Here is a 24,446-nt window from a genome sequence, read left to right as displayed (position 1 = left end):
GTATTCGCTAGTTTTCAAAGATAGCCCTGACCTTTCTTTACTTCGACAACAATTTTGGGACATTTAGACCCTCAGGTGGCGGAGAAAAGGTCGATCAAATAATGGCATTCCTTAGCAGAAATCAGACCCACTTTAAGTCAATGGGAATGTTCCCTCACTTTGACAGCTTGTGTTTACTGATCCCAGGGGGATAAAATTTATTCGCTAGTTTTAATAGATAGCCTTGACCTTTCTTTACTTCGACAACAATTTTGGGACATTTAAACATTCAGGTTGCGGAGAAACGGTCAATCAAAGAAAGTCACCCTAGCACAAACCAGACCCACTTTAAGTCAATGGGAATGTTCCCTCAATTTGACAGCTTGTGTTTACCGATCCCAGATGGCTTAAATTTAATGTTTAATATGCTGGGATAGCCCTGACATCCCTCTACTTCCACTCCAATTTTGGGCCATTTAGACCCTCAGGTGGTGGAGAAACGGTCGATCAAAGAAAGGAACCCTAGCAGAAACCAGACCCACTTTAAGTCAATGGGAATGTTCCCTCACTTTGACAGCTTGTGTTTACTGATCCCAGGGAGCTAAAATGTATTCGCTAGTTTTCAAAGATAGCCCTGACCTTTCTTTACTTCGACTACAATTTTGGGACATTTAGACCTTCAGGTGGTGGAGAAACAGTAGATCAAATAATGGCACCCTAGCAGAAATCAGACCCTCTTTAAGTCAATGGGAATGTTCCCTCACTTTGCCAGCTTGTGTTTACTGATCCCAGGGAGCTAAAATGTATTCGCTAGTTTTCAAAGATAGCCCTGACCTTTCTTTACTTCAACAACAATTTTGGGACATTTAGTCTCCCAGGTGGCGGAGAAATGGTCGATCAAAGAAAGGCACCCAAGCAGAAACCAGACCCACTTTAAGTCAATGGGAATGTTCCCTCACTTTGACAGCTTGTGTTTACTGATCCCAGAGAGCTAAAATGTATTCGCTAGTTTTCAAAGATAGCCCTGACCTTTCTTTACTTCAACAACAATTTTGGGACATTTAGACCCTCAGATGGCGGAGAAACGGTCGATCAAATAATGGCACCCTAGCAGAAATCAGACCCACTTTAAGTCAATGTGAATGTTCCCTCACTTTGACAGCTTGTGTTTACTGATCCCAGGGGGCTAAAATTTATTCCCTAGTTTTAATAGATAGCCCTGACCTTTCTTTTCTTCGACAACAATGTTGGGACATTTACATATTCAGGTGGCGGAGAAACGGTCAATCAAAGAAAGTCTCCCTAGCACAAACCAGACCCACTTTAAGTCAATGGGAATGTTCCCTGATTTTGACAGCTTGTGTTTACCGATCCCAGATGGCTTAAATTTAATGTTTAATATGCTGGGATAGCCCTGACATCCCTCTACTTCCACTCCAATTTTGTGCCATTTAGACCCTCAGGTGGTGGAGAAATGGTCAATCAAAGAAAGGCACCCTAGCAGAAACCAGACCCACTTTAAGTCAATGGGAATGTTCCCTCACTTTGACAGCTTGTGTTTACTGATCCCAGGGAGCTAAAATGTATCCGATAGTTTTCAAAGATAGCCGTGACCATTCTTTACTTCGACAACAATTTTGGGACATTTAGACAACCAGGTGGCGGGGAAACGGTTGATCAAATAATGGCACCCTAGCAGAAATCAGACCCACTTTAAGTCAATGGGAATGTTCTCTCAATTTGACAGCTTGTGTTTACCGATCCCAGATGGCTTAAATTTAATGTTTAATATGCTGGGATAGCCCTGACATCCCTCTACTTCCACTCCAATTTTGGGCCATTTAGACCCTCAGGTGGCGGAGAAACGGTCGCTCAAAGAAAGGAACCCTAGCAGAAACCAGACCCACTTTAAGTCAATGGGAATGTTCCCTCACTTTGACAGCTTGTGTTTTCGGATCCCAGGGAGCTAAAATGTATTCGCTAGTTTTCAAAGATAGCCCTGACCTTTCTTTACTTCGACTACAATTTTGGGACATTTAGACCTTCAGGTGGCGGAGAAACGGTTGATCAAATAATGGCACCCTAGCAGAAATCAGACCCTCTTTAAGTCAATGGGAATGTTCCCTCACTTTGACAGCTTGTGTTTACTGATCCCAGGGAGCTAAAATGTATTCGCTAGTTTTCAAAGATAGCCCTGACCTTTCTTTACTTCGACAACAATTTTGGGACATTTAGACCAACAGGTGGCGGAGAAACGGTCGATCAAATAATGGCACCCGAGCAGAAATCAGACCCACTTTAAGTCAATGGGTATGTTCCCTCACTTTGACAGCTTGTGTTTACTGATCCCAGGGAGCTAAAATGTATTCGCTATATTTCATAGATAGCCCTGGCCTTTCTTTACTTCGACAACAATTTTGGGACATTTAGACCCTCAGGTGGCGGAGAAACGATCAATCAAATAAAGTCTCCCTAGCACAAACCAGACCCACTTTAAGTCAATAGGAATGTTCCCTCACTTTGACAGCTTGTGTTTACTGATCCCAGGGAGCTAAAATGTATTCGCTAGTTTTCAAAGATAGCCCTGACCGATCTTTACTTCGACAACAATTTTGGGACATTTAGTCTCCCAGGTGGCGGAGAAATGGTCAATCAAAGAAAGGCACCCAAGCAGAAACCTGACCCACTTTAAGTCAATGGGAATGTTCCATCACTTTGACAGCTTGTGTTTACTGATCCCAGGGAGCTAAAAATGTATTCGCTAGTTTTCAAAGATAGCCCTGACCTTTCTTTACTTCGACAACAATTTTGGGACATTTAGTCCACCAGGTGGCGGAGAAATGGTCGATCATCTAATGTCACCCTAGCAGAAATCAGACCCACTTTAAGTCAATGGGAATGTTCCCTCACTTTGCCAGCTTGTGTTTACTGATCCCAGGGAGCTAAAATGTATTCGCTAGTTTTCAAAGATAGCCCTGACCTTTCTTTACTTCAACAACAATTTGGGACATTTAGTCTCCCAGGTGGCGGAGAAACGATCGATCAAAGAAAGGCACCCAAGCAGAAACCAGATCCACTTTAAGTCAATGGGAATGTTCCCTCACTTTGACAGCTTGTGTTTACTGATCCCAGGGAGCTAAAATGTATTCGCTAGTTTTCAAAGATAGCCCTGACCTTTCTTTACTTCGACAACAATTTTGGGACATTTAGTCTCCAAAGTGGCGGAGAAACGGTCGATCAAAGAAAGGCACCCAAGCAGAAACCTGATCCACTTTAAGTCAATGGGAATGTTCCCTCACTTTGACAGCTTGTGTTTACTGATCCCAGGGAGCTAAAATGTATCCGATAGTTTTCAAAGATAGCCCTGACCTTTCTTTACTTCGACAACAATTTTGGGACATTTAGACCACCAGGTGGCGGAGAAACGGTCGATCAAATAATGGCACCCTATCAGAAATCTGACCCACTTTAAGTCAATGGGAATGTTCCCTCACTTTGACAGCTTGTGTTTACTGATCCCAGGGAGCTAAAATGTATTTGCTAGTTTTCAAAGATAGCCCTGACCTTTCTTTACTTCGACAACAATTTTGGGACATTTAGACCACCAGGTGGCGGAGAAACGGTTGAATAAATAATGGCACCCTAGCAGAAATCAGACCCAGTTTAAGTCAATGGGAATGTTCCCTCACTTTGACAGCTTGTGTTTACTGATCCCAGGGAGCTAAAATGTATTCGCTAGTTTTCAAAGATAGCCCTGACCTTTCTTTACTTCGACAACAATTTTGGGACATTTAGACCCTCAGGTGGCGGAGAAAAGGTCGATCAAATAATGGCATTCCTTAGCAGAAATCAGACCCACTTTAAGTCAATGGGAATGTTCCCTCACTTTGACAGCTTGTGTTTACTGATCCCAGGGGGCTAAAATTTATTCGCTAGTTTTAATAGATAGCCCTGACCTTTCTTTACTTCGACAACAATTTTGGGACATTTACACATTCAGGTGGCTGAGAAACGGTCAATCAAAGAAAGTCACCCTAGCACAAACCAGACCCACTTTAAGTCAATGGGAATGTTCCCTCAATTTGACAGCTTGTGTTTACCGATCCCAGATGGCCTAAATTTAATGTTTAATATGCTGGGATAGCCCTGACATCCCTCTACTTCCACTCCAATTTTGGGCCATTTAGACCCTCAGGTGGCGGAGAAACGGTCGATCAAAGAAAGGAACCCTAGCAGAATCCAGACCCACTTTAAGTCAATGGGAATGTTCCCTCACTTTGACAGCTTGTGTTTACTGATCCCAGGGAGCTAAAATGTATTCGCTAGTTTTCAAAGATAGCCCTGACCTTTCTTTACTTCGACTACAATTTTGGGACATTTAGACCTTCAGGTGGTGGAGAAACGGTTGATCAAATAATGGCACCCTAGCAGAAATCAGACCCTCTTTAAGTCAATGGGAATGTTCCCTCACTTTGACAGCTTGTGTTTACTGATCCCAGGGAGCTAAAATGTATTCGCTAGTTTTCAAAGATAGCCCTGACCTTTCTTTACTTCAACAACAATTTTGGGACATTTAGTCTCCCAGGTGGCGGAGAAATGGTCGATCAAAGAAAGGCACCCAAGCAGAAACCAGACCCACTTTAAGTCAATGGGAATGTTCCCTCACTTTGACAGCTTGTGTTTACTGATCCCAGGGAGCTAAAATGTATTCGCTAGTTTTCAAAGATAGCCCTGACCTTTCTTTACTTCGACAACAATTTTGGGACATTTAGAGCCTCAGGTGGCGGAGAAACGGTCGATCAAATAATGGCACCCTAGCAGAAATCAGACCCACTTTAAGTCAATGGGAATGTTCCCTCACTTTGACAGCTTGTGTTTACTGATCCCAGGGGGCTAAAATTTATTCCCTAGTTTTAATAGATAGCCCTGACCTTTCTTTTCTTCGACAACAATGTTGGGACATTTACATATTCAGGTGGCGGAGAAACGGTCAATCAAAGAAAGTCTCCCTAGCACAAACCAGACCCACTTTAAGTCAATGGGAATGTTCCCTCATTTTGACAGCTTGTGTTTACCGATCCCAGATGGCTTAAATTTAATGTTTAATATGCTGGGATAGCCCTGACATCCCTCTACTTCCACTCCAATTTTGTGCCATTTAGACCCTCAGGTGGCGGAGAAACGGTCGATCAAAGAAAGGCACCCTAGCAGAAACCAGACCCACTTTAAGTCAATGGGAATGTTCCCTCACTTTGACAGCTTGTGTTTACTGATCCCAGGGAGCTAAAATGTATCCGATAGTTTTCAAAGATAGCCCTGACCTTTCTTTACTTCGACAACAATTTTGGGACATTTAGACAACCAGGTGGCGGAGAAACGGTTGATCAAATAATGGCACCTTAGCAGAAATCAGACCCACTTTAAGTCAATGGGAATGTTCTCTCAATTTGATAGCTTGTGTTTACCGATCCCAGATGGCTTAAATTTAATGTTTAATATGCTGGGATAGACCTGACATCCCTCTACTTCCACTCCAATTTTGGGCCATTTAGACCCTCAGGTGGCGGAGAAACGGTCGATCAAAGAAAGGCACCCTAGCAGAAACCAGACCCACTTTAAGTCAATGGGAATGTTCCCTCACTTTGACAGCTTGTGTTTACTGATCCCAGGGAGCTAAAATGTATTCGCTAGTTTTCAAAGATAGCCCTGACCTTTCTTTACTTCGACAACAATTTTGGGACATTTAGACAACCAGGTGGCGGAGAAACGGTTGATCAAATAATGGCACCCTAGCAGAAATCAGACCCACTTTAAGTCAATGGGAATGTTCTCTCAATTTGATAGCTTGTGTTTACCGATCCCAGATGGCTTAAATTTAATGTTTAATATGCTGGGATAGACCTGACATCCCTCTACTTCCACTCCAATTTTGGGCCATTTAGACCCTCAGGTGGTGGAGAAACGGTCGATCAAAGAAGGGAACCCTAGCAGAAACCAGACCCACTTTAAGTCAATGGGAATGTTCCCTCACTTTGACAGCTTGTGTTTTCTGATCCCAGGGAGCTAAAATGTATTCGCTAGTTTTCAAAGATAGCCCTGACCTTTCTTTACTTCGACTACAATTTTGGGACATTTAGACCTTCAGGTGGCGGAGAAATGGTCGATCAAAGAAAGGCACCCAAGCAGAAACCAGACCCACTTTAAGTCAATGGGAATGTTCCCTCACTTTGACAGCTTGTGTTTACTGATCCCAGGGAGCTAAAATGTATTCGCTAGTTTTCAAAGATAGCCCTGACCTTTCTTTACTTCAACAACAATTTTGGGACATTTAGACCCTCAGGTGGTGGAGAAACGGTCGATCAAATAATGGCACCCTAGCAGAAATCAGACCCACTTTAAGTCAATGGGAATGTTCCCTCACTTTGACAGCTTGTGTTTACTGATCCCAGGGGGCTAAAATTTATTCCCTAGTTTTAATAGATAGCCCTGACCTTTCTTTTCTTCGACAACAATGTTGGGACATTTACATATTCAGGTGGCGGAGAAACGGTCAATCAAAGAAAGTCTCCCTAGCACAAACCAGACCCACTTTAAGTCAATGGGAATGTTCCCTCATTTTGACAGCTTGTGTTTACCGATCCCAGATGGCTTAAATTTAATGTTTAATATGCTGGGATAGCCCTGACATCCCTCTACTTCCACTCCAATTTTGGGCCATTTAGACCCTCAGGTGGCGGAGAAACGGTCGATCAAAGAAAGGCACCCTAGCAGAAACCAGACCCACTTTAAGTCAATGGGAATGTTCCCTCACTTTGACAGCTTGTGTTTACTGATCCCAGGGAGCTAAAATGTATCCGATAGTTTTCAAAGATAGTCGTGACCATTCTTTACTTCGACAACAATTTTGGGACATTTAGACAACCAGGTGGCGGAGAAACGGTTGATCAAATAATGGCACCCTAGCAGAAATCAGACCCACTTTAAGTCAATGGGAATGTTCTCTCAATTTGATAGCTTGTGTTTACCGATCCCAGATGGCTTAAATTTAATGTTTAATATGCTGGGATAGACCTGACATCCCTCTACTTCCACTCCAATTTTGGGCCATTTAGACCCTCAGGTGGTGGAGAAACGGTCGATCAAAGAAAGGAACCCTAGCAGAAACCAGACCCACTTTAAGTCAATGGGAATGTTCCCTCACTTTGACAGCTTGTGTTTTCTGATCCCAGGGAGCTAAAATGTATTCGCTAGTTTTCAAAGATAGCCCTGACCTTTCTTTACTTCGACTACAATTTTGGGACATTTAGACCTTCAGGTGGCGGAGAAACGGTTGATCAAATAATGGCACCCTAGCAGAAATCAGACCCTCTTTAAGTCAATGGGAATGTTCCCTCATTTTGACAGCTTGTGTTTACTGATCCCAGGGAGCTAAAATGTATTCGCTAGTTTTCAAAGATAGCCCTGACCTTTCTTAACTTCGACAACAATTTTGGGACATTTAGACCCACAGGTGGCGGAGAAACGGTCGATCAAATAATGGCACCCGAGCAGAAATCAGACCCACTTTAAGTCAATGGGTATGTTCCCTCAGTTTGACAGCTTGTGTTTACTGATCCCAGGGGGCTAAAATTTATTCGCTAGTTTTAATAGATAGCCCTGACCTTTCTTTACTTCGACAACAATTTTGGGACATTTACACATTCAGGTGGCTGAGAAACGGTCAATCAAAGAAAATCACCCTAGCACAAACCAGACCCACTTTAAGTCAATGGGAATGTTCCCTCAATTTGACAGCTTGTGTTTACCGATCCCAGATGGCCTAAATTTAATGTTTAATATGCTGGGATAGCCCTGACATCCCTCTACTTCCACTCCAATTTTGGGCCATTTAGACCCTCAGGTGGCGGAGAAACGGTCGATCAAAGAAAGGAACCCTAGCAGAAACCAGACCCACTTTAAGTCAATGGGAATGTTCCCTCACTTTGACAGCTTGTGTTTACTGATCCCAGGGAGCTAAAATGTATTCGCTAGTTTTCAAAGATAGCCCTGACCTTTCTTTACTTCGACTACAATTTTGGGACATTTAGACCTTCAGGTGGTGGAGAAACGGTTGATCAAATAATGGCACCCTAGCAGAAATCAGACCCTCTTTAAGTCAATGGGAATGTTCCCTCACTTTGCCAGCTTGTGTTTACTGATCCCAGGGAGCTAAAATGTATTTGCTAGTTTTCAAAGATAGCCCTGACCTTTCTTTACTTCAACAACAATTTTGGGACATTTAGTCTCCCAGGTGGCGGAGAAATGGTCGATCAAAGAAAGGCACCCAAGCAGAAACCAGACCCACTTTAAGTCAATGGGAATGTTCCCTCACTTTGACAGCTTGTGTTTACTGATCCCAGGGAGCTAAAATGTATTCGCTAGTTTTCAAAGATAGCCCTGACCTTTCTTTACTTCAACAACAATTTTGGGACATTTAGACCCTCAGGTGGCGGAGAAACGGTCGATCAAATAATGGCACCCTAGCAGAAATCAGACCCACTTTAAGTCAATGGGAATGTTCCCTCACTTTGACAGCTTGTGTTTACTGATCCCAGGGGGCTAAAATTTATTCCCTAGTTTTAATAGATAGCCCTGACCTTTCTTTTCTTCGACAACAATGTTGGGACATTTACATATTCAGGTGGCGGAGAAACGGTTAATCAAAGAAAGTCTCCCTAGCACAAACCAGACCCACTTTAAGTCAATGGGAATGTTCCCTCATTTTGACAGCTTGTGTTTACCGATCCCAGATGGCTTAAATTTAATGTTTAATATGCTGGGATAGCCCTGACATCCCTCAACTTCCACTCCAATTTTGTGCCATTTAGACCCTCAGGTGGCGGAGAAACGGTCGATCAAAGAAAGGCACCCTAGCAGAAACCAGACCCACTTTAAGTCAATGGGAATGTTCCCTCACTTTGACAGCTTGTGTTTACTGATCCCAGGGAGCTAAAATGTATCCGATAGTTTTCAAAGATAGTCGTGACCATTCTTTACTTCGACAACAATTTTGGGACATTTAGACAACCAGGTGGCGGAGAAACGGTTGATCAAATAATGGCACCCTAGCAGAAATCAGACCCACTTTAAGTCAATAGGAATGTTCTCTCAATTTGATAGCTTGTGTTTACCGATACCAGATGGCTTAAATTTAATGTTTAATATGCTGGGATAGACCTGACATCCCTCTACTTCCACTCCAATTTTGGGCCATTTAGACCCTCAGGTGGCAGAGAAACTGTCGATCAAAGAAAGGAACCCTAGCAGAAACCAGACCCACTTTAAGTCAATGGGAATGTTCCCTCACTTTGACAGCTTGTGTTTTCTGATCCCAGGGAGCTAAAATGTATTCGCTAGTTTTCAAAGATAGCCCTGACCTTTCTTTACTTCGACTACAATTTTGGGACATTTAGACCTTCAGGTGGCGGAGAAACGGTTGATCAAATAATGGCACCCTAGCAGAAATCAGACCCTCTTTAAGTCAATGGGAATGTTCCCTCACTTTGACAGCTTGTGTTTACTGATCCCAGGGAGCTAAAATGTATTCGCTAGTTTTCAAAGATAGCCCTGACCTTTCTTTACTTCGACAACAATTTTGGGACATTTAGACCCACAGATGGCGGAGAAACGGTCGATCAAATAATGGCACCCGAGCAGAAATCAGACCCACTTTAAGTCAATGGGTATGTTCCCTCAGTTTGACAGCTTGTGTTTACTGATCCCAGGGAGCTAAAATGTATTCGCTATATTTCATAGATAGCCCTGGCCTTTCTTTACTTCGACAACAATTTTAGGACATTTAGACCCTCAGGTGGCGGAGAAACGATCAATCAAATAAAGTCTCCCTAGCACAAACCAGACCCACTTTAAGTCAATGGGAATGTTCCCTCACTTTGACAGCTTGTGTTTACTGATCCCAGGGAGCTAAAATGTATTCGCTAGTTTTCAAAGATAGCCCTGACCTTTCTTTACTTCGACAACAATTTTGGGACATTTAGTCTCCCAGGTGGCGGAAAAATGGTTGATCAAAGAAAGGCACCCAAGCAGAAACCTGACCCACTTTAAGTCAATGGGAATGTTCCATCACTTTGACAGCTTGTGTTTACTGATCCCAGGGAGCTAAAATGTATTCGCTAGTTTTCAAAGATAGCCCTGACCTTTCTTTACTTCGACTACAATTTTGGGACATTTAGACCTTCAGGTGGCGGAGAAACGGTTGATCAAATAATGGCACCCTAGCAGAAATCAGACCCTCTTTAAGTCAATGGGAATGTTCCCTCACTTTGACAGCTTGTGTTTACTGATCCCAGGGAGCTAAAATGTATTCGCTAGTTTTCAAAGATAGCCCTGACCTTTCTTTACTTCGACAACAATTTTGGGACATTTAGACCCACAGGTGGCGGAGAAACGGTCGATCAAATAATGGCACCCGAGCAGAAATCAGACCCACTTTAAGTCAATGGGTATGTTCCCTCACTTTGACAGCTTGTGTTTACTGATCCCAGGGAGCTAAAATGTATTCGCTATATTTCATAGATAGCCCTGGCCTTTCTTTACTTCGACAACAATTTTGGGACATTTAGACCCTCAGGTGGCGGAGAAACGATCAATCAAATAAAGTCTCCCTAGCACAAACCAGACCCACTTTAAGTCAATAGGAATGTTCCCTCACTTTGACAGCTTGTGTTTACTGATCCCAGGGAGCTAAAATGTATTCGCTAGTTTTCAAAGATAGCCCTGACCGTTCTTTACTTCGACAACAATTTTGGGACATTTAGTCTCCCAGGTGGCGGAGAAATGGTCAATCAAAGAAAGGCACCCAAGCAGAAACCTGACCCACTTTAAGTCAATGGGAATGTTCCATCACTTTGACAGCTTGTGTTTACTGATCCCAGGGAGCTAAAAATGTATTCGCTAGTTTTCAAAGATAGCCCTGACCTTTCTTTACTTCGACAACAATTTTGGGACATTTAGTCCACCAGGTGGCGGAGAAATGGTCGATCATCTAATGTCACCCTAGCAGAAATCAGACCCACTTTAAGTCAATGGGAATGTTCCCTCACTTTGCCAGCTTGTGTTTACTGATCCCAGGGAGCCAAAATGTATTCGCTAGTTTTCAAAGATAGCCCTGACCTTTCTTTACTTCAACAACAATTTGGGACATTTAGTCTCCCAGGTGGCGGAGAAACGATCGATCAAAGAAAGGCACCCAAGCAGAAACCAGATCCACTTTAAGTCAATGGGAATGTTCCCTCACTTTGACAGCTTGTGTTTACTGATCCCAGGGAGCTAAAATGTATTCGCTAGTTTTCAAAGATAGCCCTGACCTTTCTTTACTTCGACAACAATTTTGGGACATTTAGTCTCCAAAGTGGCGGAGAAACGGTCGATCAAAGAAAGGCACCCAAGCAGAAACCTGATCCACTTTAAGTCAATGGGAATGTTCCCTCACTTTGACAGCTTGTGTTTACTGATCCCAGGGAGCTAAAATGTATCCGATAGTTTTCAAAGATAGCCCTGACCTTTCTTTACTTCGACAACAATTTTGGGACATTTAGACCACCAGGTGGCGGAGAAACGGTCGATCAAATAATGGCACCCTATCAGAAATCTGACCCACTTTAAGTCAATGGGAATGTTCCCTCACTTTGACAGCTTGTGTTTACTGATCCCAGGGAGCTAAAATGTATTTGCTAGTTTTCAAAGATAGCCCTGACCTTTCTTTACTTCGACAACAATTTTGGGACATTTAGACCACCAGGTGGCGGAGAAACGGTTGAATAAATAATGGCACCCTAGCAGAAATCAGACCCAGTTTAAGTCAATGGGAATGTTCCCTCACTTTGACAGCTTGTGTTTACTGATCCCAGGGAGCTAAAATGTATTCGCTAGTTTTCAAAGATAGCCCTGACCTTTCTTTACTTCGACAACAATTTTGGGACATTTAGACCCTCAGGTGGCGGAGAAAAGGTCGATCAAATAATGGCATTCCTTAGCAGAAATCAGACCCACTTTAAGTCAATGGGAATGTTCCCTCACTTTGACAGCTTGTGTTTACTGATCCCAGGGGGCTAAAATTTATTCGCTAGTTTTAATAGATAGCCCTGACCTTTCTTTACTTCGACAACAATTTTGGGACATTTACACATTCAGGTGGCTGAGAAACGGTCAATCAAAGAAAGTCACCCTAGCACAAACCAGACCCACTTTAAGTCAATGGGAATGTTCCCTCAATTTGACAGCTTGTGTTTACCAATCCCAGATGGCCTAAATTTAATGTTTAATATGCTGGGATAGCCCTGACATCCCTCTACTTCCACTCCAATTTTGGGCCATTTAGACCCTCAGGTGGCGGAGAAACGGTCGATCAAAGAAAGGAACCCTAGCAGAAACCAGACCCACTTTAAGTCAATGGGAATGTTCCCTCACTTTGACAGCTTGTGTTTACTGATCCCAGGGAGCTAAAATGTATTCGCTAGTTTTCAAAGATAGCCCTGACCTTTCTTTACTTCGACTACAATTTTGGGACATTTAGACCTTCAGGTGGTGGAGAAACGGTTGATCAAATAATGGCACCCTAGCAGAAATCAGACCCTCTTTAAGTCAATGGGAATGTTCCCTCACTTTGACAGCTTGTGTTTACTGATCCCAGGGAGCTAAAATGTATTCGCTAGTTTTCAAAGATAGCCCTGACCTTTCTTTACTTCAACAACAATTTTGGGACATTTAGTCTCCCAGGTGGCGGAGAAATGGTCGATCAAAGAAAGGCACCCAAGCAGAAACCAGACCCACTTTAAGTCAATGGGAATGTTCCCTCACTTTGACAGCTTGTGTTTACTGATCCCAGGGAGCTAAAATGTATTCGCTAGTTTTCAAAGATAGCCCTGACCTTTCTTTACTTCGACAACAATTTTGGGACATTTAGAGCCTCAGGTGGCGGAGAAACGGTCGATCAAATAATGGCACCCTAGCAGAAATCAGACCCACTTTAAGTCAATGGGAATGTTCCCTCACTTTGACAGCTTGTGTTTACTGATCCCAGGGGGCTAAAATTTATTCCCTAGTTTTAATAGATAGCCCTGACCTTTCTTTTCTTCGACAACAATGTTGGGACATTTACATATTCAGGTGGCGGAGAAACGGTCAATCAAAGAAAGTCTCCCTAGCACAAACCAGACCCACTTTAAGTCAATGGGAATGTTCCCTCATTTTGACAGCTTGTGTTTACCGATCCCAGATGGCTTAAATTTAATGTTTAATATGCTGGGATAGCCCTGACATCCCTCTACTTCCACTCCAATTTTGTGCCATTTAGACCCTCAGGTGGCGGAGAAACGGTCGATCAAAGAAAGGCACCCTAGCAGAAACCAGACCCACTTTAAGTCAATGGGAATGTTCCCTCACTTTGACAGCTTGTGTTTACTGATCCCAGGGAGCTAAAATGTATCCGATAGTTTTCAAAGATAGTCGTGACCATTCTTTACTTCGACAACAATTTTGGGACATTTAGACAACCAGGTGGCGGAGAAACGGTTGATCAAATAATGGCACCCTAGCAGAAATCAGACCCACTTTAAGTCAATGGGAATGTTCTCTCAATTTGATAGCTTGTGTTTACCGATCCCAGATGGCTTAAATTTAATGTTTAATATGCTGGGATAGACCTGACATCCCTCTACTTCCACTCCAATTTTGGGCCATTTAGACCCTCAGGTGGTGGAGAAACGGTCGATCAAAGAAGGGAACCCTAGCAGAAACCAGACCCACTTTAAGTCAATGGGAATGTTCCCTCACTTTGACAGCTTGTGTTTTCTGATCCCAGGGAGCTAAAATGTATTCGCTAGTTTTCAAAGATAGCCCTGACCTTTCTTTACTTCGACTACAATTTTGGGACATTTAGACCTTCAGGTGGCGGAGAAACGGTTGATCAAATAATTGCACCCTAGCAGAAATCAGACCCTCTTTAAGTCAATGGGAATGTTCCCTCACTTTGACAGCTTGTGTTTACTGATCCCAGGGAGCTAAAATGTATTCGCTAGTTTTCAAAGATAGCCCTGACCTTTCTTAACTTCGACAACAATTTTGGGACATTTAGACCCACAGGTGGCGGAGAAACGGTCGATCAAATAATGGCACCCGAGCAGAAATCAGACCCACTTTAAGTCAATGGGTATGTTCCCTCAGTTTGACAGCTTGTGTTTACTGATCCCAGGGGGCTAAAATTTATTCGCTAGTTTTAATAGATAGCCCTGACCTTTCTTTACTTCGACAACAATTTTGGGACATTTACACATTCAGGTGGCTGAGAAACGGTCAATCAAAGAAAGTCACCCTAGCACAAACCAGACCCACTTTAAGTCAATGGGAATGTTCCCTCAATTTGACAGCTTGTGTTTACCGATCCCAGATGGCCTAAATTTAATGTTTAATATGCTGGGATAGCCCTGACATCCCTCTACTTCCACTCCAATTTTGGGCCATTTAGACCCTCAGGTGGCGGAGAAACGGTCGATCAAAGAAAGGAACCCTAGCAGAAACCAGACCCACTTTAAGTCAATGGGAATGTTCCCTCACTTTGACAGCTTGTGTTTACTGATCCCAGGGAGCTAAAATGTATTCGCTAGTTTTCAAAGATAGCCCTGACCTTTCTTTACTTCGACTACAATTTTGGGACATTTAGACCTTCAGGTGGTGGAGAAACGGTTGATCAAATAATGGCACCCTAGCAGAAATCAGACCCTCTTTAAGTCAATGGGAATGTTCCCTCACTTTGCCAGCTTGTGTTTACTGATCCCAGGGAGCTAAAATGTATTCGCTAGTTTTCAAAGATAGCCCTGACCTTTCTTTACTTCAACAACAATTTTGGGACATTTAGTCTCCCAGGTGGCGGAGAAATGGTCGATCAAACAAAGGCACCCAAGCAGAAACCAGACCCACTTTAAGTCAATGGGAATGTTCCCTCACTTTGACAGCTTGTGTTTACTGATCCCAGGGAGCTAAAATGTATTCGCTAGTTTTCAAAGATAGCCCTGACCTTTCTTTACTTCAACAACAATTTTGGGACATTTAGACCCTCAGGTGGTGGAGAAACGGTCGATCAAATAATGGCACCCTAGCAGAAATCAGACCCACTTTAAGTCAATGGGAATGTTCCCTCACTTTGACAGCTTGTGTTTACTGATCCCAGGGGGCTAAAATTTATTCCCTAGTTTTAATAGATAGCCCTGACCTTTCTTTTCTTCGACAACAATGTTGGGACATTTACATATTCAGGTGGTGGAGAAACGGTCAATCAAAGAAAGTCTCCCTAGCACAAACCAGACCCACTTTAAGTCAATGGGAATGTTCCCTCATTTTGACAGCTTGTGTTTACCGATCCCAGATGGCTTAAATTTAATGTTTAATATGCTGGGATAGCCCTGACATCCCTCTACTTCCACTCCAATTTTGTGCCATTTAGACCCTCAGGTGGCGGAGAAACGGTCGATCAAAGAAAGGCACCCTAGCAGAAACCAGACCCACTTTAAGTCAATGGGAATGTTCCCTCACTTTGACAGCTTGTGTTTACTGATCCCAGGGAGCTAAAATGTATCCGATAGTTTTCAAAGATAGTCGTGACCATTCTTTACTTCGACAACAATTTTGGGACATTTAGACAACCAGGTGGCGGAGAAACGGTTGATCAAATAATGGCACCCTAGCAGAAATCAGACCCACTTTAAGTCAATGGGAATGTTCTCTCAATTTGATAGCTTGTGTTTACCGATCCCAGATGGCTTAAATTTAATGTTTAATATGCTGGGATAGACCTGACATCCCTCTACTTCCACTCCAATTTTGGGCCATTTAGACCCTCAGGTGGTGGAGAAACGGTCGATCAAAGAAAGGAACCCTAGCAGAAACCAGACCCACTTTAAGTCAATGGGAATGTTCCCTCACTTTGACAGCTTGTGTTTTCTGATCCCAGGGAGCTAAAATGTATTCGCTAGTTTTCAAAGATAGCCCTGACCTTTCTTTACTTCGACTACAATTTTGGGACATTTAGACCTTCAGGTGGCGGAGAAACGGTTGATCAAATAATGGCACCCTAGCAGAAATCAGACCCTCTTTAAGTCAATGGGAATGTTCCCTCACTTTGACAGCTTGTGTTTACTGATCCCAGGGAGCTAAAATGTATTCGCTAGTTTTCAAAGATAGCCCTGACCTTTCTTAACTTCGACAACAATTTTGGGACATTTAGACCCACAGGTGGCGGAGAAACGGTCGATCAAATAATGGCACCCGAGCAGAAATCAGACCCACTTTAAGTCAATGGGTATGTTCCCTCAGTTTGACAGCTTGTGTTTACTGATCCCAGGGGGCTAAAATTTATTCGCTAGTTTTAATAGATAGCCCTGACCTTTCTTTACTTCGACAACAATTTTGGGACATTTACACATTCAGGTGGCTGAGAAACGGTCAATCAAAGAAAGTCACCCTAGCACAAACCAGACCCACTTTAAGTCAATGGGAATGTTCCCTCAATTTGACAGCTTGTGTTTACCGATCCCAGATGGCCTAAATTTAATGTTTAATATGCTGGGATAGCCCTGACATCCCTCTACTTCCACTCCAATTTTGGGCCATTTAGACCCTCAGGTGGCGGAGAAACGGTCGATCAAAGAAAGGAACCCTAGCAGAAACCAGACCCACTTTAAGTCAATGGGAATGTTCCCTCACTTTGACAGCTTGTGTTTACTGATCCCAGGGAGCTAAAATGTATTCGCTAGTTTTCAAAGATAGCCCTGACCTTTCTTTACTTCGACTACAATTTTGGGACATTTAGACCTTCAGGTGGTGGAGAAACGGTTGATCAAATAATGGCACCCTAGCAGAAATCAGACCCTCTTTAAGTCAATGGGAATGTTCCCTCACTTTGCCAGCTTGTGTTTACTGATCCCAGGGAGCTAAAATGTATTTGCTAGTTTTCAAAGATAGCCCTGACCTTTCTTTACTTCAACAACAATTTTGGGACATTTAGTCTCCCAGGTGGCGGAGAAATGGTCGATCAAAGAAAGGCACCCAAGCAGAAACCAGACCCACTTTAAGTCAATGGGAATGTTCCCTCACTTTGACAGCTTGTGTTTACTGATCCCAGGGAGCTAAAATGTATTCGCTAGTTTTCAAAGATAGCCCTGACCTTTCTTTACTTCAACAACAATTTTGGGACATTTAGACCCTCAGGTGGCGGAGAAACGGTCGATCAAATAATGGCACACTAGCAGAAATCAGACCCACTTTAAGTCAATGGGAATGTTCCCTCACTTTGACAGCTTGTGTTTACTGATCCCAGGGGGCTAAAATTTATTCCCTAGTTTTAATAGATAGCCCTGACCTTTCTTTTCTTCGACAACAATGTTGGGACATTTACATATTCAGGTGGCGGAGAAACGGTTAATCAAAGAAAGTCTCCCTAGCACAAACCAGACCCACTTTAAGTCAATGGGAATGTTCCCTCATTTTGACAGCTTGTGTTTACCGATCCCAGATGGCTTAAATTTAATGTTTAATATGCTGGGATAGCCCTGACATCCCTCTACTTCCACTCCAATTTTGTGCCATTTAGACCCTCAGGTGGCGGAGAAACGGTCGATCAAAGAAAGGCACCCTAGCAGAAACCAGACCCACTTTAAGTCAATGGGAATGTTCCCTCACTTTGACAGCTTGTGTTTACTGATCCCAGGGAGCTAAAATGTATCCAATAGTTTTCAAAGATAGTCGTGACCATTCTTTACTTCGACAACAATTTTGGGACATTTAGACAACCAGGTGGCGGAGAAACGGTTGATCAAATAATGGCACCCTAGCAGAAATCAGACCCACTTTAAGTCAATGGGAATGTTCTCTCAATTTGATAGCTTGTGTTTACCGATCCCAGATGGCTTAAATTTAATGTTTAATATGCTGGGATAGACCTGACATCCCTCTACTTCCACTCCAATTTTGGGCCATTTAGACCCTCAGGTGGCAGAGAAATTGTCGATCAAAGAAAGGAACCCTAGCAGAAACCAGACCCACTTTAAGTCAATGGGAATGTTCCCTCACTTTGACAGCTTGTGTTTTCTGATCCCAGGGAGCTAAAATGTATTCGCTAGTTTTCAAAGATAGCCCTGACCTTTCTTCACTTCGACTACAATTTTGGGACATTTAGACCTTCAGGTGGCGGAGAAACGGTTGATCAAATAATGGCACCCTAGCAGAAATCAGACCCTCTTTAAGTCAATGGGAATGTTCCCTCACTTTGACAGCTTGTGTTTACTGATCCCAGGGAGCTAAAATGTATTCGCTAGTTTTCAAAGATAGCCCTGACCTTTCTTTACTTCGACAACAATTTTGGGACATTTAGACCCACAGATGGCGGAGAAACGGTCGATCAAATAATGGCACCCGAGCAGAAATCAGACCCACTTTAAGTCAATGGGTATGTTCCCTCAGTTTGACAGCTTGTGTTTACTGATCCCAGGGAGCTAAAATGTATTCGCTATATTTCATATATATAGCCCTGGCCTTTCTTTACTTCGACAACAATTTTAGGACATTTAGACCCTCAGGTGGCGGAGAAACGATCAATCAAATAAAGTCTCCCTAGCACAAACCAGACCCACTTTAAGTCAATGGGAATGTTCCCTCACTTTGACAGCTTGTGTTTACTGATCCCAGGGAGCTAAAATGTATTCGCTAGTTTTCAAAGATAGCCCTGACCTTTCTTTACTTCGACAACAATTTTGGGACATTTAGTCTCCCAGGTGGCGGAAAAATGGTCGATCAAAGAAAGGCACCCAAGCACAAACCTGACCCACTTTAAGTCAATGGGAATGTTCCATCACTTTGACAGCTTGTGTTTACTGATCCCAGGGAGCTAAAATGTATTCGCTAGTTTTCAAAGATAGCCCTGACCTTTCTTTAATTCGACAACAATTTTGGGACATTTAGACCCCCAGGTGGCGGAGAAATGGTCGATCATATAATGTCACCCTAGCAGAAATCAGACCCACTTTAATCAATGGGAATGTTCCCTCACTTTGCCAGCTTGTGTTTACTGATCCCAGGGAGCTAAAATGTATTCGCTAGTTTTCAAAGATAGCCCTGACCTTTCTTTACTTCAACAACAATTTTGGGACATTTAGTCTCCCAGGTGGCGGAGAAATGGTCGATCAAAGAAAGGCACCCAAGCAGAAACCAGATCCACTTTAAGTCAATGGGAATGTTCCCTCACTTTGACAGCTTGTGTTTACTGATCCCAGGGAGCTAAAATGTATTCGCTAGTTTTCAAAGATAGCCCTGACCTTTCTTTACTTCGACAACAATTTTGGGACATTTAGTCTCCAAAGTGGCGGAGAAACGGTCGATCAAAGAAAGGCACCCAAGCAGAAACCTGATCCACTTTAAGTCAATGGGAATGTTCCCTCACTTTGACAGCTTGTGTTTACTGATCCCAGGGGGCTAAAATTTATTACCTAGTTTTAATAGATAGCCCTGACCTTTCTTTACTTCGACAACAATGTTGGGACATTTACATATTCAGGTGGCGGAGAAACGGTCAATCAAAGAAAGTCTCCCTAGCACAAACCAGACCCACTTTAAGTCAATGGGAATGTTCCCTCATTTTGACAGCTAGTGTTTACCGATACCAGATGGCTTAAATTTAATGTTTAATATGCTGGGATAGCCCTGACATCCCTCTACTTCCACTCCAATTTTGGGCCATTTAGACCCTCAGGTGGTGGAGAAACGGTTGATCAAAGAAAGGCACCCTAGCAGAAACCAGACCCACTTTAAGTCAATGGGAATGTTCCCTCACTTTGACAGCTTGTGTTTACTGATCCCAGGGAGCTAAAATGTATCCGATAGTTTTCAAAGATAGCCCTGACCTTTCTTTACTTCGACAACAATTTTGGGACATTTAGACCACCAGGTGGCGGAGAAACGGTCGATCAAATAATGGCACCCTAGCAGAAATCTGACCCACTTTAAGTCAATGGGAATGTTCCCTCACTTTGACAGCTTGTGTTTACTGATCCCAGGGAGCTAAAATGTATTCGCTAGTTTTCAAAGATAGCCCTGACCTTTCTTTACTTCGACAACAATTTTGGGACATTTAGTCTCCCTGGTGGCGGAGAAACGGTCGATCAAAGAATGGCACCCAAGCAGAAACCAGACCCACTTTAAGTCAATGGGAATGTTCCCTCACTTTGACAGCTTGTGTTTACTGATCCCAGGGAGCTAAAATGTCTTCACTAGTTTTCAAAGATAGCCCTGACCTTTCTTTACTTCGACAACAATTTTGGGACATTTAGACCACCAGGTGGCGGAGAAACGGTTGAATAAATAATGGCACCCTAGCACAAACCAGACCCACTTTAAGTCAATGGGAATGTTCCCTCAATTTGACAGCTTGTGTTTACCGATCCCAGATGGCTTAAATTTAATGTTTAATATGCTGGGATAGCCCTGACATCCCTCTACTTCCACTCCAATTTTGGGCCATTTAGACCCTCAGGTGGCGGAGAAACGGTCGATCAAAGAAAGGAACCCTAGCAGAAACCAGACCCACTTTAAGTCAATGGGAATGTTCCCTCACTTTGACAGCTTGTGTTTACTGATCCCAGGGAGCTAAAATGTATTCGCTAGTTTTCAAAGATAGCCCTGACCTTTCATTACTTCGACTACAATTTTGGGACATTTAGACCTTCAGGTGGCGGAGAAACGGTCGATCAAATAATGGCACCCTAGCAGAAATCAGACCCACTTTATGTCAATGGGAATGTTCCCTCACTTTGACAGCTTGTGTTTACTGATCCCAGGGAGCTAAAATGTATTCGCTAGTTTTCAAAGATAGCCCTGGCCTTTCTTTACTTCGACATCAATTTTGTGACATTTAGACCCTCAGGTGGCGGAGAAACGATCAATCAAATAAAGTCTCCCTAGCACAAACCAGACCCACTTTAAGTCAATGGGAATGTTCCCTCACTTTGCCAGCTTGTGTTTACTGATCCCAGGGAGCTTAAATGTATTCGCTAGTTTTCAAAGATAGCCCTGACATTTCTTTACTTCAACAACAATTTTGGGACATTTAGTCTCCCAGGTGGCGGAGAAACCGTAGATCAAAGAAAGGCACCCAAGCAGAAACCAGATCCACTTTAAGTCAATGGGAATGTTCCCTCACTTTGATAGCTTGTGTTTACTGATCCCAGGGAGCTAAAATGTATTCGCTAGTTTTCAAAGATAGCCCTGACCTTTCTTTACTTCGACAACAATTTGGGGACATTTAGTCTCCCTGGTGGCGGAGAAACGGTCGATCAAAGAATGGTACCCAAGCAGAAACCAGACCCACTTTAAGTCAATGGGAATGTTCCTTCACTTTGACAGCTTGTGTTTACTGATCCCAGGGAGCTAAAATGTATTCGCTAGTTTTCAAAGATAGCCCTGACCTTTCTTTACTTCGACAACAATTTTGGGACATTTAGTCTCCAAAGTGGCGGAGAAACGGTCGATCAAAGAAAGGCACCCAAGCAGAAACCTGATCCACTTTAAGTCAATGGGAATGTTCCCTCACTTTGACAGCTTGTGTTTACTGATCCCAGGGAGCTAAAATGTATCCGATAGTTTTCAAAGATAGCTCTGACCTTTCTTTAATTCGACAACAATTTTGGGACATTTAGACCACCAGGTGGCGGAGAAACGGTCGATCAAATAATGGCACCCTATCAGAAATCTGTCCCACTTTAAGTCAATGGGAATGTTCCCTCACTTTGACAGCTTGTGTTTACTGATCCCAGGGAGCTAAAATGTATTTGCTAGTTTTCAAAGATAGCCCTGACCTTTCTTTACTTCGACAACAATTTTGGGACATTTAGACCACCAGGTGGCGGAGAAACGGTTGAATAAATAATGGCACCCTAGCAGAAATCAGACCCAGTTTAAGTCAATGGGAATGTTCCCTCACTTTGACAGCTTGTGTTTACTGATCCCAGGGAGCTAAAATGTATTCGCTAGTTTTCAAAGATAGCCCTGACCTTTCTTTACTTCGACAACAATTTTGGGACATTTAGACCCTCAGGTGGCGGAGAAAAGGTCGATCAAATAATGGCATTCCTTAGCAGAAATCAGACCCACTTTAAGTCAATGGGAATGTTCCCTCACTTTGACAGCTTGTGTTTACTGATCTCAGGGGGCTAAAATTTATTCGCTAGTTTTAATAGATAGCCCTGACCTTTCTTTACTTCGACAACAATTTTGGGACATTTACACATTCAGGTGGCTGAGAAACGGTCAATCAAAGAAAGTCACCCTAGCACAAACCAGACCCACTTTAAGTCAATGGGAATGTTCCCTCAATTTGACAGCGTGTGTTTACCGATCCCAGATGGCCTAAATTTAATGTTTAATATGCTGGGATAGCCCTGACATCCCTCTACTTCCACTCCAATTTTGGGCCATTTAGACCCTCAGGTGGCGGAGAAACGGTCGATCAAAGAAAGGAACCCTAGCAGAAACCAGACCCACTTTAAGTCAATGGGAATGTTCCCTCACTTTGACAGCTTGTGTTTACTGATCCCAGGGAGCTAAAATGTATTCGCTAGATTTCAAAGATAGCCCTGACCTTTCTTTACTTCGACTACAATTTTGGGACATTTAGACCTTCAGGTGGTGGAGAAACGGTTGATCAAATAATGGCACCCTAGCAGAAATCAGACCCTCTTTAAGTCAATGGGAATGTTCCCTCACTTTGACAGCTTGTGTTTACTGATCCCAGGGAGCTAAAATGTATTCGCTAGTTTTCAAAGATAGCCCTGACCTTTCTTTACTTCAACAACAATTTTGGGACATTTAGTCTCTCAGGTGGCGGAGAAATGGTCGATCAAAGAAAGGCACCCAAGCAGAAACCAGACCCACTTTAAGTCAATGGGAATGTTCACTCACTTTGACAGCTTGTGTTTACTGATCCCAGGGAGCTAAAATGTATTCGCTAGTTTTCAAAGATAGCCCTGACCTTTCTTTACTTCGACAACAATTTTGGGACATTTAGAGCCTCAGGTGGCGGAGAAACGGTCGATCAAATAATGGCACCCTAGCAGAAATCAGACCCACTTTAAGTCAATGGGAATGTTCCCTCACTTTGACAGCTTGTGTTTACTGATCCCAGGGGGCTAAAATTTATTCCCTAGTTTTAATAGATAGCCCTGACCTTTCTTTTCTTCGACAACAATGTTGGGACATTTACATATTCAGGTGGCGGAGAAACGGTCAATCAAAGAAAGTCTCCCTAGCACAAACCAGACCCACTTTAAGACAATGGGAATGTTCCCTCATTTTGACAGCTTGTGTTTACCGATCCCAGATGGCTTAAATTTAATGTTTAATATGCTGGGATAGCCCTGACATCCCTCTACTTCCACTCCAATTTTGTGCCATTTAGACCCTCAGGTGGCGGAGAAACGGTCGATCAAAGAAAGGCACCCTAGCAGAAACCAGACCCACTTTAAGTCAATGGGAATGTTCCCTCACTTTGACAGCTTGTGTTTACTGATCCCAGGGAGCTAAAATGTATCCGATAGTTTTCAAAGATAGTCGTGACCATTCTTTACTTCGACAACAATTTTGGGACATTTAGACAACCAGGTGGCGGAGAAACGGTTGATCAAATAATGGCACCCTAGCAGAAATCAGACCCACTTTAAGTCAATGGGAATGTTCTCTCAATTTGATAGCTTGTGTTTACCGATCCCAGATGGCTTAAATTTAATGTTTAATATGCTGGGATAGACCTGACATCCCTCTACTTCCACTCCAATTTTGGGCCATTTAGACCCTCAGGTGGTGGAGAAACGGTCGATCAAAGAAAGGAACCCTAGCAGAAACCAGACCCACTTAAGTCAATGGGAATGTTCCCTCACTTTGACAGCTTGTGTTTTCTGATCCCAGGGAGCTAAAATGTATTCGCTAGTTTTCAAAGATAGCCCTGACCTTTCTTTACTTCGACTACAATTTTGGGACATTTAGACCTTCAGGTGGCGGAGAAACGGTTGATCAAATAATGGCACCCTAGCAGAAATCAGACCCTCTTTAAGTCAATGGGAATGTTCCCTCACTTTGACAGCTTGTGTTTACTGATCCCAGGGAGCTAAAATGTATTCGCTAGTTTTCAAAGATAGCCCTGACCTTTCTTTACTTCGACAACAATTTTGGGACATTTAGACCCACAGGTGGCGGAGAAACGGTCGATCAAATAATGGCACCCGAGCAGAAATCAGACCCACTTTAAGTCAATGGGTATGTTCCCTCAGTTTGACAGCTTGTGTTTACTGATCCCAGGGGGCTAAAATTTATTCGCTAGTTTTAATAGATAGCCCTGACCTTTCTTTACTTCGACAACAATTTTGGGACAT

Source organism: Taudactylus pleione, unplaced genomic scaffold, assembly GCF_031769625.1.
Source record: "Taudactylus pleione unplaced genomic scaffold, aTauple2 ptg000403l, whole genome shotgun sequence".
NCBI classification, from domain to species: domain Eukaryota; kingdom Metazoa; phylum Chordata; class Amphibia; order Anura; family Myobatrachidae; genus Taudactylus; species Taudactylus pleione.
The sequence above is the reverse complement of the archived record's forward strand: the minus strand, read 5'-3'. Positions refer to the sequence as shown.